This window comes from Protomyctophum parallelum, assembly GCF_964188405.1.
Source record: "Protomyctophum parallelum genome assembly, chromosome: 11".
Lineage (NCBI taxonomy): Eukaryota > Metazoa > Chordata > Actinopteri > Myctophiformes > Myctophidae > Protomyctophum > Protomyctophum parallelum.
This window is the reverse complement of record NC_139707.1, coordinates 39,768,878-39,782,510: the sequence shown is the minus strand read 5'-3', so window position 1 is coordinate 39,782,510 and position 13,633 is coordinate 39,768,878. Positions and strand designations below refer to the sequence as shown.

At 40.7% G+C, this 13,633-nt stretch overlaps 1 protein-coding gene across 12 annotated transcripts in view; it reads left to right on the top strand.

Annotated features, from left to right (window-relative positions):
• Window positions 1–3,195: 3,195 nt before the first annotated feature.
• The window catches only part of usp9 (ubiquitin specific peptidase 9), a 53,319-nt gene continuing 42,881 nt past the window's right edge, over window positions 3,196–13,633 (top strand). For 7 of the 12 annotated variants that reach the window (XM_083776491.1, XM_083776498.1, XM_083776497.1 and 4 more), the window contains exon 1: window positions 3,197–3,714. The gene's annotated coding sequence lies outside the window, so the exon portion shown is untranslated. Of the gene's footprint in view, window positions 3,715–4,093; window positions 4,218–13,633 lie in introns of those variants that run through there. The other 5 variants (XM_083776490.1, XM_083776489.1, XM_083776499.1 and 2 more) reach the window with 2 other exon arrangements.

The window sequence follows — 13,633 nt, the reverse complement described above, 5'->3', positions numbered from 1 at the left end:
ATTAAGGCAGTTTGCATCCTTAATAGTTGCATTACAGCCCCCTTCTGTATATCTCATTATCTTTACTAATCTATTCAAGACTTACTGATACAAGGACTTAAGCTTCTAAAATAAATACTGCTGCTGTAATTAAAGAGAGAACATACTCTCAATAGTGGATAGACTGAATGATTAACTACCCCAAAAATATAGTTTACATTTTACCACTACTATTAACTTAAAACAGAATTCTTAATATTGTAAGCATAATGATATTGTCGCATTGTGATATTTGGCCATAACTCCCTCCTCTGAGGGAGCTGCCTTTGGGGAAGGGGGTTGTTGTCCAGAGGGTCATGGGTTCATGTAGCATGCCAAAGTTTGTGCTATTGCCATTGAGAATGCATTGGGCGTTTAAGTTAAATAACTCAGAAACTACAAAACATTTCAAAGTAAAAAGTTCCAGCATGTGTCTCCACAGTAAGCTGAAGTGTGAATGGAGTTTCTAGGTGAAAGTGATTTTTTGAAGTGCCACTATCTGCCTATAAAATAAATGTCTCAAATTTGAAAGCACTATATTTCTAAAACTATGAAACATTTCAAAGATTCCTTTTCAGGCACACATGTCCACCGTAGGATGAACCTAAATAGGTTTGAATGGGGTTTCTAGGTGTAAGTATGTAGGACTAGTAGTGGGTGAAACGTTACAATAAAATATGTTGTAAAACAATGAGTAATGGTAATATTTAGTGGTTTTCACTTTTACAAAAATAAATAAAAAATAATATAATATAATAATTCTTCTTAACCGTGCACTTGCACGACAGCAAACCTATTCATGGGGAACATTCACCAAAAGCAGCTGATCTACAAGCTCACAAGCTGTCATGATGTTGTGCAGCCTATATATTTTGGTTATTTTATTTGATATAGTGCTTAAATTAGTCCTTTAATGCAGACCGATACAAATAAGGCAACATAAACCCATAATAATTGAATATATCTGGAAAACATAATTGGTTTGTGATTAGTTTGACTGCTTAATGAACAGTAAAGACATTAGGATTAGGTTAAACCTGGCTGTTAGCCTGGTCCGGAGCAGGCTAAGTCTAAAGCATTAGTTTCCATGGTAACTAATGTAGCATCACTTTCATGAAACCGAATCAAGCCTCAACATATCCAGGTTAACTGGTTAAGTTAATCTGGCAAGATCAACCAGCTTTCATGAAACCGGTTAATCACTGATCCAGGATATATTAAACCAGGATATGTGTTAAAGCCCGGCTTAATCTCTAATCCAAGTTTCGTGGAACGGGCCCCTGGTCTAGAGGCTTTGTTTGTAGGGGCGTATAACAGCAGTTACCGCTCCTCCAGTTTAGCCCTATATAGTACACTACAGTACATGTATTCTAGCCTGATTATCAGACTGTAGCTTTCGAGATGCAGTCCACTCAGAGAGTGGGCGGGGTCTTTGGGCTGGATCCAGGCTACATGTATTCTGCATTTGGGAATACATGTAATGTATAGGCCTACCTGTACAATCACAGACATTCTAGGCCCGGGCTACCTACAGTACAGCTGAACACAGGGCCAGATTAACCCTCCCTGGGCTGTGCGGCGCAAAATAAAATGGGGGTATTTTGTTTTAATTTTGGGGTACTGAATTAATGCAGCCACTGTAGCCATGTAGTGCACTAATGCAGTTTTACCTTAAAAAAATCACACCAGTGTGAACCAAGTGGTGCAACTCCCGTCTATTGGTTCTCTGTATCGTTCCAATTTCTTCTCTGTATCGTTCCAATTTCTTCTCTGTATCGTTTGCGTCCAGCAGGTGGCAGCCATGTCACATACTTCTCTCGTTCCAATTTCATGCATGCGCACACCACTCGTGCTCACACAGGTACACACGTACACACGTACATGGACATTGCATGCTGGATGTAGAAGTGGTTGCACCACTTAAAAATATTTCACAAAGTGGTCTATAAAATCACAGTAAGAGAGATGAGCAATAAAGAAAGAGTACAGCCACTAATCGTGCACGAATGCAGTTGCCAGTTTTACAGCAAAATATTGAGGGTATTTTGGTGTAATTTTGGGGTACCCAGCCCCCCGAGAGAGAGAGAGAGAGAGAGAGAGAGAGAGACAGACAGACAGACAAGTCGCTGTGCATGACAGGCTTTATAGTCTATTGGAATTTCCATGAACCCAAAAGTAGTGATTAGTAGCCTATAAACTTTAATGATACAAATGTTCAGCTTGGTTGCTAAAAGTTGCATGTTGAGCAATTTTATAAACATTTTTGAATATTTAAAATAGAAATACTACATCGACACGTTGTGAGCTTGTAGATTGGCTATTTTAAAATTCAAAATAGTAAAAAAAAAAAAAAGGGTTTAGGGATAAGGGGTTTAGCATGGACGAAGAGCCCTTTATCTTTATTAGTTGAATGATTAAAAACTATCTCATTCCCAATTTGCATGTATTTGAAAACATATTTACAACAAATGTATGAACGGCCAAATATGGTGCAAGCAAATAGCTGAGTGATTGAAATATTGTATTATATTTTAGTTAATGCTGACTGGGTGAGTGTAACTATCACTATCACTATCACTGTTTGAATGTTATATAAATTAAAGTGTTCAGAAATTAGCTGTAAAAAGTCAAAGTAAATAAAAATCTATAAAAAACAGGAAATCATCATATAAATGTTCTGATGAATTGAAAATGGTGGACCCTGTTGTAAACAAGTGTAATGCTTTATCATGGTTCTTACACAACAGCTTTTTTGTAATGTTTTGTTTGAAATGTACCCATATTACATACTGTGAAATAAAAAAAATCTATAAATGAATGAATGAATGAATGAATGAATCAATCAATGTCAGGCTGTGGATATTTAGAACAAGGTAATATATGTAATATCATTCTGATGGTCGAAAACATCATCCTGTGCTGTTATTCCCGAAATAGGGTAACAATAAAGTTTTGGTTTGTGGCGATGTGATGATGATTCCAATGATTTGGTCTTGAAAATGAAAACTGACCTGACTAGAGACAGAGTTATAAAGGAGGGCACTTTTTATCAACCGTCGAGTCAAATCAATTGCAATGCCTATTCCCTACGATAGGAGGCGGCAAAGTCAAAATAGTCTGGGAAGCTTTCAAGGTTTGAATTAAACAGCGGAGACGATACTCCTTGCTGGACCCGGAGTCAGTCAGTCGTCGTAATTCTATGATTTTTTTTTGTCCAATCCACCCAGCCCGTGTTCCGTTCCATTTGCAGGACTGTTTTCGGTTGCAGTGCAAACTGGCTCACTGACAGTGTTGACGATTGGAGATCCGAGAGTCGTCTGGGTTTGTTAACTATTTGTATCACACTGCGCTTCCGCCATGTTGAAGTGATTCAAGTTGTGTGACCGACTGAGTAGTGACTGCTGGCTGCCTGAGACAGAAGTGACAAGGAGCCCCATCAGAGATCGGACTAGATACAGTCGGGGGGGCTTGCCTTGCTTGCTAGCGCGCCGGGTGACGCAGGAAAAACACCCGAAAAAAGAGGAGGAAAAAGGAACACAGTAGGAATCATTATCGTCCCAGCAACCCGTTTGTGTCTCAGAAGGAAACAGCCGATGATATAGGCCACGTTTTATGTAATATTACGACGAAACCATCATCGCTCAAGGCTGGAACATAGCCCGTGAATAAAGAGGGGGAAGTCCTATCGAATTCATGGTGAGTTGTTAGCTTTACTAGCCGCGATAGCCCTTTCATCGCACGGGCATGTCACTCAGCAGATGCACGGTAACAACAATTCACCGAAGAAAGTGTCGACGCGACAAGCGTCGACACTTTTTTTCTCTGAAATATTACGTCATTTTCTACCGAGTGATAGGCTCGGCGCGGCGAAATATAAATTAGCCCTAACTAGCCTCGCGTAGCTATAATGTTGAATACCAAGGATTTGTTACTCATGTCACCGACGATACGCGGAAGTCCTTACCGAAAAACAAATTCCGCAAGGGCCCCGGCTACACACTTCCGATTGTTTGTGATGTCACTGTGTCATCCGTTAGTATCTTTATCCTAACCTCTGTAGCAGGCTAGTGTTGCTAGCTCCCTCACACACAGCTCTAATATTAGCGTCAGCTGGTAGTAGTGGATGCAAAGGCAAAACGTTACGGCAAGAACTGACCCGACTGTTATCAGCCAGTCGATGACAGCATTTCCTCCATTAGGTAACATATGTTGCAATTGTATGTACAATAGTATGTCAGAATCGATTATATTAAACTGTAATGTGCTGTTTTAACATCGCAACCCAGTCAGACTCAGTTAGCTGGCTATAGCTTCCCCCGATGACAATCTGAACTAGCCAGACTAGTATGTTAGCTATAGCTGTGTTAGCTGGTAAATGGACCCTGGGACGGTCTACAAACTGACAATTCCATGTTTACAAGTTGTCTACATTTATAATTGTCTCACGCAATATTGCAGTCAGTGTGGTTTGCATTGTGTCCGTGAAAGGTTTAATACAAGTTGTACTCTTTTTGTCCCGATCATTGAATTATGATTAATTTCATGGTTGTGTCTTTATTTGTTTTATATTACAAAAAAATATTGCTGCCGCACAGAATAACACTTTCCAATTCAATTTCGGGAAGTAGACGAAGCCCCCTGTCTGTCAATAGCAATGGTTATTTGACGTTAGCTATGTGGCTAACTGGTTTGATAACTTGACAAAACGGCATCAAGTAGTAGTTGCGTTGAATTGAACCGCATTGGTGATAGTTAGCAGTGTTTTATACGATGGCACACTATTAAAGGTGCAGCATTAGCTGGCCAATGTTACGCCAATACTGATGAAATAATTACTTGATTCGGTTTATGACGTTTTGTTTCGCTAGTAAGCTAACGCTAATCTTAGCTAACGTTGAGGCTTATAACTTGTACTTCGTCGCGCGACCGTGTCGCTCGATAAAAATGACGTATTTTCATATGAAAAACGTCGCGTCGACACTTTGTTTTAGTGGAAAACATGTCGATTTTGTCGAGGCTCGCGCGAAGGAGGAGAAATTAAAAGCCCGACGGTTCCAACCCAGCAGGGTCGTTGCCCGTTATAAAATTGTGTTAACAACGCCACAGTTGGTTAACAATGACATAAGCTCAAACGTTGGCGCATATATATAAGGTGTTCACGGTCATTAAGCAATAAGTGTGTGTCCGTCAACTCGTTAGCCATTCATCATTGTGCAGCATTTGGACGAAGTGTAATGTCAGGCCTGTCAGACCGTGGCCTGTGTCTGTGTCAATGGAACAGGCTTTGGACGAGGCCTTCTCTCCTCTGCTGTCTGTCTGGGCGGATCGCCTTGCAAGCCCAAAATAGCCGACCTACAAGCTCACAGCGGGTCGGATCGCGGCGCGATGTGGGCTTGTAGATCTGATATTTTAGGCGCGCGGCACCGGCGCGCAACTAACTATAAATCCAAGCACAACATCGGCTACCGCATCCAAGAGCAGGCGTTAACTAACTCAATTGCCAGCTGCTAGTTTAGTAAGCTTATTATGTAATATTACGTTATATATTTTTTTAACGTTATGCTCTTTAGGCCAGTTATCTGTTCAGAAGGCATTGTAAGCTAACATAATGTAGATGGCTGGGGACCGGTATTATTCCATTTTACCCCCTTCACATGCCTGTCCGTTCTAACAGCAACCATACTTATCATTGGTGCTGATATAGGTCATGTCCTGTTAATTGCACATTAGTGATTAATTAAATACATACGGTTTACTTTGTGTTTAACCTGCCCCCTTCATATAACAAACAAGTGGCTAGGTGGGATGCTTAATTCTGGCTAGCTAAATATCTCAGCTCATCGTTGTAATGGCTTGCTTTTTGTATAATAACCAACGTGTTCCAGTTGTCCTCCTTGAGATGGTATGCCTAAGATGTTATGGTTTTATGTCATGTATTGACTAGGTTCAGATTGCTGATATCAGCTATCATTGGATACCTCCAACACTAAATTGTAAAGTAATATTTAGTAATACACACCAAACAAAAACTCTTAACTGTTGGTCTCACTCTAAGGTCTCACCACAGGATATAAATGACAACTCCATTCTCGGATTATAGATGTACCTGTATGTGTAGCGGTAGATTCAGATTGTGCAGTGCACAGCACTAAATTACTGAACAGCATTTATATTAAACAAAATACAGTACCTGTTACAACAGATGTCTGTTAACAACCTTGTTGACGAGTGAATTACAGACCTGATGTTTTTCTTTCAAAAGTCCTCTAGTGTTGATTCCATAGAAGAAAACATTAGATATGGATGCATAATATGTCAGGGTTATATGCCTGTTTTCTTCCTTCAGACTTGCTGTATTTAACAACTTGATGGTTGAACAACAGGTTGAACCATGTACAATACAACTGACATGAATATGTCAGTTGTATTTAAAATACAACTGACATGAATATGCATCATCGACGAGACAACCTGTATCTCAGCAATGATGTTGATAATTGATGCTTTGCAGCTGTTATAGACTGAAACTGAAGCCATAGCTCCTGACTTGCGGGACCCTATTGTAAATAACCTAATAAGGGGGAAACACATGCTGTTTGTATTGTATTCAATATTATGATGGTTTTTTAATTAAATCGTTGCTGTTAAAGAAATTATCCCTACTGTATTCAGTTTTACCATCGGATCACCCAACCATACTCTCTGCATGTGCCTGCCCTGTGATTTATGCCTAGCTACTGTGGTGCTGCTATGACACCTGCATTTCCCCATGAGATCAATCTAACTATCTAACTTTTTATGGCTAACACTAACTAGCTAATTATCCAGTATTCCATACTTAACACAGCTCGGCCTTCCCCAACCAGCTATTGCCCTGTAGGAGACCAGCCTTGCAGCTGCTGTGGTTTTTAATGTTATTTATTATTTTGACAGTCATAATTTGTTAGGTCTCACTCAAATGTGAAACCTTTCATCCTTACAATCTGAAGTTTATTTCCTCTAGTAGTCTATAAAACATGGTTGCTCGCTTCTGTTGTGTAGGCCTATTTCCAGTCATTTATTGATATGGTGTAACGGTAGGGAAGCAACGGGTATTTCTGGGCAGCAGAGGACTGACAACAGTGAGGCTTTTAGCTGTGCACAGTGAGAGGAAGAGTAAACAATGCTCATCATTATGGCTGCTCATGGCCTTATGTGTCCTCTGGGGCTTGACTTTATAAGGGGTCAGCTTGCATATTATGATTGTCAACTACATTGAACCTTGATGTTTGTTGAGCTTGTTACGTTTGGCGAGACGATGGTATGTTTAAGCAATGTTTCTTTTGTATTTAGGTTTTTTTGGGTTAAAGGCTACTTTACAAACAAGATTGAAATTGACATCAACTATAGTCAATCTGCATGACTAGCCTGTTCTTAAGTGCACAGGCTCGTATGTAATAGAAAATTAAAAGGATGACAAATTACTGTCCGTCTTCTCTGCCAACATTTCCATGGTTCTTGCTGGAAAACCCCCATCTTGCCTGAAACTCACAAAGTCATGGTGTTTTCACTTTGTGGTGTCCTGTACTTCACTGGTTGTGGTCATTGGACTGTCTAGGAGTTTTATTGGGTGTAAGTTCATTATTACACCGCAGCCCCCCACCCTCAACTTCCCATCACCACTGGGATAAGGACCACACTAAAAGTCATATCGTTATTTTCTAGTTTAGTTCTATTTTGAATATATCGCCATGTATTCATGGAAGTGCCCACCTATTTTTGTATGTGTCCCATGGCTCATTTCTTACGCATTACATTGCAGCAACATAAAACATAGGTTTTTGTTAAATTAATAATTTGAATTAAGTTCAAATTAATTGGAAGTGAAATTAGTTTGCAAATTTATGAGAGCAATACGTAAGAAATAGGTAATATTGACTACAGATAAACAGTAGAGGTATTTGTCATTGTATACATCCTAAACGGGGTGTTTTGACTTCAGTGATTAAAAGACCAAAAGGATCATTGTGTCGCCAATTGCCGGTGACAGTGGAACATAATGATACGCTGCAGATCAATTTATTCATTACCCTCCTCTTGTGACATTGAATTAGAATTTCTTGCTAATGTGTGGTGGGCCAATACTAAATCATTCGGTCAATACTAAATCATTCGTTCTTATTCCTGGCTACTGTTTGATTTTTTTGTAAATGTACAACACGAGAATGTAGCTAGCTACTCTAGCTACCCTTTATCAGAAGTTAATGGTGAATTACATATCAATCACATAGCAGCACATCTATAGGTGCCTGTTTTGTTTCGCTTGGTAGTCTGTGTGATGCCTAGGTTTAGTGTTCTGTCAGTATGCTTTGTTTTTGTCTGAACTCAATGACAACACCTTGTGAGTGTTTGAAACATGGAGGGTAAAAATGGGCAGCTATTCTGAGCTTGTGTACATGGTTTGGTTTTGAGAACGCTTTTCTTAGTTGTGCAGTATGGCAAAATGGCTCACTTCCTTGTATGACAACTTCATTTTCTCTAAAAGCATTGTTTTAACAATAGTCACAGTAGCTAGCTGCCTGGAATGGACTCTGTGCAAGGTAGTGAAGACAATTTAGCAAATATTTCCATAATTCTCTTATTTTGCTTACCGTATTAGCAATAGTTTTCCCATTCACATTCCAGTGACATTGTCTGCCTTTCATTATTTTCAAGGGGAGAAATTAACGGAATATTACTTTGCCTTTCATTCAAAGGAAAAAACTAACCGCAAGTCACTTACAATAAAACTAGTTTTTGGTTTTAATCTCTTTATTTGTAAGGATTTACAAATATTATCTCTGGGAACACATGGGAGGAGCAAGCAGTGCAATTCATCAAGCTGTGGTGATGACACTGCAACCAGACACTCAAGCAACAAACAGCACTGCCATAACAGTGAAGGAAGAGGAAAGCCATCTTACAAATGTACTTTTTCATACAACAACCGTTATTGTCCGGGCGGCTGTGACTCAGGAGGTAGAGCTGGTCGTCCAATGATCCCTGGGTCGGCGGTTCGAATTCCGGCTCCTTTTGTCCACATGTCGAAGTGTCAAGACACTGAACCCTACATTGCCTCCAATGTGTTGGTTGGTGTGAGCTCGCCGACATTGAATGTGGGAAGTGAGGACACTGGCGTGAGGCGTCGACTGTTCGCTGCTTCACCTCCCAATCATTATTATTGTGAAATTAACTTCTGCTCGCATTTAAGGCAAGAATTCAATGGTTTACTTGGAATTTGGAATATTGGTTTATTTGGAATATTTGCTCATGTTTGAGCATGTTGGTTCTTTTTTGGACTGGGAGGTGATCAAATCTTTTGGTGCAGTGAATAAGCATATTTGGAGAACACATACAATTAATTGACAAGACAGCCTAGCCTAATGCACACAGCGAGTTAACAAGATGTAGTTTGAGCCAATCTACAATTCAATAACACTGGTCTGCACACCAATAGTAGGCACACCTACCCACAATAGTGGATAAACTCCTACAGTGACTGTATTGCTGTTTTTTATATTTGATGCTTAATACAATGTGTGGCCTGCTGGATGAAAGTGGTATGGCGCTTGGGTGCCGTTGATTTCAGGCTATTCCACTATGTCCGCTTTTGGCTTCCATCTTGGATGCTAAAGCATAGCATCAATGCCAGCGAGCTAAAATAAGTTCCGTCCTTGCTCTAGAAAACGCCAATGTTCGTGTCGCGCTCACTGGATAATCAGAAAAGACCTCCGAACATTGACGACTAGTTCAAAACCATTCCGAGAAAAGCGTGCAAAGGCCGCGACTAAAACAGAAGCTAATGTGGTTGGTCATACAGAAACGGTGCGGGCGGGGCCCTAGCAATGGTGCACAGCAACCGGATCCGCGGATCGGTTAAAAAAAAGGAAAATAGCAAGGCAATGTTATAGCGATATCAAACTCCTCAAGACGATCCTACTCGTCAAAAGCACCCTGCGCATTGCGCAAAATTAATTAATCAGGACGAGTATACCTGTCAACGGGATCAAATGTGTTGAAGTTGGTTCTGAAATCCATAAGCGTTTAAATTTCCAGAATGATTGATATTTAATAGACTACAGACTAGACCCGTCGAGCACCGGCCTACTTGGGAATAGTGATCATGCACCAAATGGGAAATTCTTGGCAGAAACCGAATATAAGAAACCGAATACCCGACTATTATTTATTGTCCGTCATCATTTGGAGCCATATATAACCAATCTATCTCAGTCCTTTCATTATGCTGCCAGTCACTGATATGACGATCTAATGTGATCTGATGTGAAAACGGCTACATTGATCACATCGACTGCCCGCCATCAGTTGGCACCAGTAAATCGGTGTGCCCAGCTATTTGCAGCTTCAGAGCCCATTTCAAGGTGACGCAGGACTTTAACACATTCCCTCCCTGTTACTATAGGCGGGATCATGAGGCCGTTGTAATGCGCGAAAAACGCAGAAAAAGAGACCACTTCCACCCGACCCGGAAGTAATAGCCCTTCATATTTGAGCCACATCCTCATTCTAGGCAAGGAAGCTCTGAGAAGGAAGGGAATTGGTCACGTGACTGGGCTGCGCCATGACACTTTCATGGACACTTTCATGGGAGCCAAACTCACACAGGAAGTGCAATGAATACATGGCAGTGAATGGAGCCGGCTGGACTAGCTCATAACAAACATTATTCATGAACAATTGAGACCTTTTGTAAAGTAATCACTTCTGGAAAATAACAGAAGACATATCACAGGTTGTTTTCTAATCACTTACTTTTCGATGTGCACAGTATATAATTTTATCTGAGGATCTAAACAGCAGCAGGTATGGTTTCTGGCTCCGAAGTATCTATATCGATATTTGGCTGCCAGACAGGAAACGGTGGGAAGTCTCGCGATACTTGGTGCGTTCAGAAATGTACTTTTGTAGAGATACCATACCTCTATAAAAATGACACCGTGTACACATCGAATAACAACAACAACACAGCAGACAATAATGTGTTACATGTCTTCTGTTATTTTCCAGAAGTGATTACTTTACAAAAGGTCTCAATTGTTCATAAATAATGTTTGTTCATGAGCTGGTCACTGAGCTCTCATTGACTCCAATGCATTATGCCAAACTTCCGGGTAGTTTGGCTCCCATGAAAGTGTCCATGAAAGTGTCATTGCGCAGCCCAGTCACGTGACCACTTCTCTTCCTTCTCAGAGCTTCCTTGATTCTAGGCTGTGTATCAATGCGTGATTGATTAACTCAAAGATTGTCTATATATATGAAGATGCACAAACTTCATTGGAGCCACTAGAGGAGCAATTCCTACTACAAATGGTCTCCTAAGTACTGTAGGCATGGACCATGGTTTGCTCCTCCCCGACCTCCCCATCACCCTCCCCCTCGCCTCTCCCAGGCTGACAACAACACCATGTGGATGAGCATTGAGAGCATTATGGCAAATTTCATGATTCCCATTTCTCAAATCAGCCCCCCATCAACCAACAGTCTAAGACGGTTATGGATAATTATATTGTTAAGCATTGGAACAGACACTTTCATTTTCACGTTATAATATTCACATATTCTCAATTCTCTCAAATCTCACAAGAGTTTGTTGTTGGGATAAAGTCAGAGAGGTCTATAACAAAGTAGATTTTAGTATGAATATATTGGAAATATTGTGTGCCTTGTGGTGATTGGGTCCAGTATTTAGTTCAGTGACCATGGAGTTAAGGAATGGTTCATAAGCTGTGTTCACGTTCATTCTCCCATTGGAAATGAATAGACTCCGACCTGCTTACCGTCTCCTAAAAAAGCGTGTGCCCACGTCACGCAGATACGGGAAGTAAAGCAAAGATGGGACCTCTTGCTATTGGCCTCTTGGATTAACTTTCTGTGTATACTATTACTACTAGGCCTATATAATTTATCTATAGTAGTAATAGGTCTATATGTTCATTATTTATTCTGACTTCCAAGTTCTTACTAAGTGATGTTTATGCAATCCAATAGCCTATGTTTCATGTAATTCTAACTTTCACGAGTAGGCCTATGAGCTTAAGTTGAATGTTTCTTAAATAGAACGTGAGGACATTACTTTAATATTTAGGCTACAATCTAGTCTTACTAGCACTAGTGCTTATAGTTAATTAGAGCCGGAGGACTCATTGGTTACAAAAAGATGTCCCAGACAGCCTCTGCACAGCATAGAGGACTTGTAGCCCAATCGCCAACCAGGCAGTCCGTGGCATGTATAATATTTCTATAGCCTAAAAGAATGTCAAAGTTAAATAAATGTCAAATAACATGCGTCTCACACTCTCACTTTACTGGCAAAATAGTCCCACCTACTGCTTATTTTATGAACTTATTTCATATCTCCCATGAGTCGCATTTTGTCAGTGGATGGAAACGGCAGACAGTTATTTTCTTTTTTCGACTTAATGAACATGCAGTAGGGTTCCTATTTTTACAAAGGCTTAATGGAAAAGCACCTACAGTATAACCTTGTATCGTACTGTATTTGAAGGCGGTCGGGCAAACAGTTCTCAAGTTACATGGATTACAGACGTACACACGTATGTACAGAGATTGTAAAATGTACAGATTAATTTAGAATATTCCTGGTGATTTAATTTAGCTTTCTATGTCTGACTTACCAATACAGATTTGTTTCCGACTTTCTCTCTCTACTAGACCGGTGCCCATCTGTAGAGCACCGAGTCGGTAACGATGGAAGTTGGATGAAGTTGTACCGTGTTCCACCCATCTGTCTGTCCCTTTTATGCCCATATATGGAGATTTCTGTATCTGTCGCTCTGTGCCGAATGGAATAGTAAGAGATTGGCGAAACGCTTTGATCTCGCCGCAAAGTGAGTGGGTGCCTCTATGGGCTATAGTTCCAAACATTGGAACTATCCCATTGAGATAGAATGAGCACTTCCATTGTTACAATGGGACTCAACGCTAGTGTCGCCACTCGCTCTGTGTCCCTTTATTCCTATATATGGAGTTCTGTTTCAAGCATGCCCAAATATGGAGTGTTGTAATGTCAGAACAGGCAAGCTCCATATATGGCCTGTTATGTCGTTATGACATCACAATGCGATGTCAGAACATGCAATGTCAGATTTGGCAGGCATGCCCAAATATGGAGTTTGTCAGGCATGCCCAAATATGGAGTCTATGCAGATGTCAGAACATATTTGGGATGTCAGAAGAGAACAAGTCATATTTGTGATGTCAGAAGAGGCCAGCTCCATATATGGACCCTGGACAGGGGCCCATGTCCAGAGGCTGGGCGGAGGACTTTTTGGGGTGGTTCTGGACAACCGTGGGTCCGACCGACTCGACACCGGGCACTGCACAAGTGCACGCTGGTGGTGTGGAACACGTGTGTCGAATTTGAAGTCGGTGGGGCGAACGGTTCTCGAGTTAATGTGGATTACACACGTACGTACAGACACTATTATGGACCATAGGCAGAGGCCCTGTCCAGAGCCCAGGCAGAGGCTTTTTTGGGGCGGTTCTGGTATAAGCTATTTTGAATCGAATAATGAATCTGAATCAAAGTAATTTTGTCGTTTACTAAAATATGCAC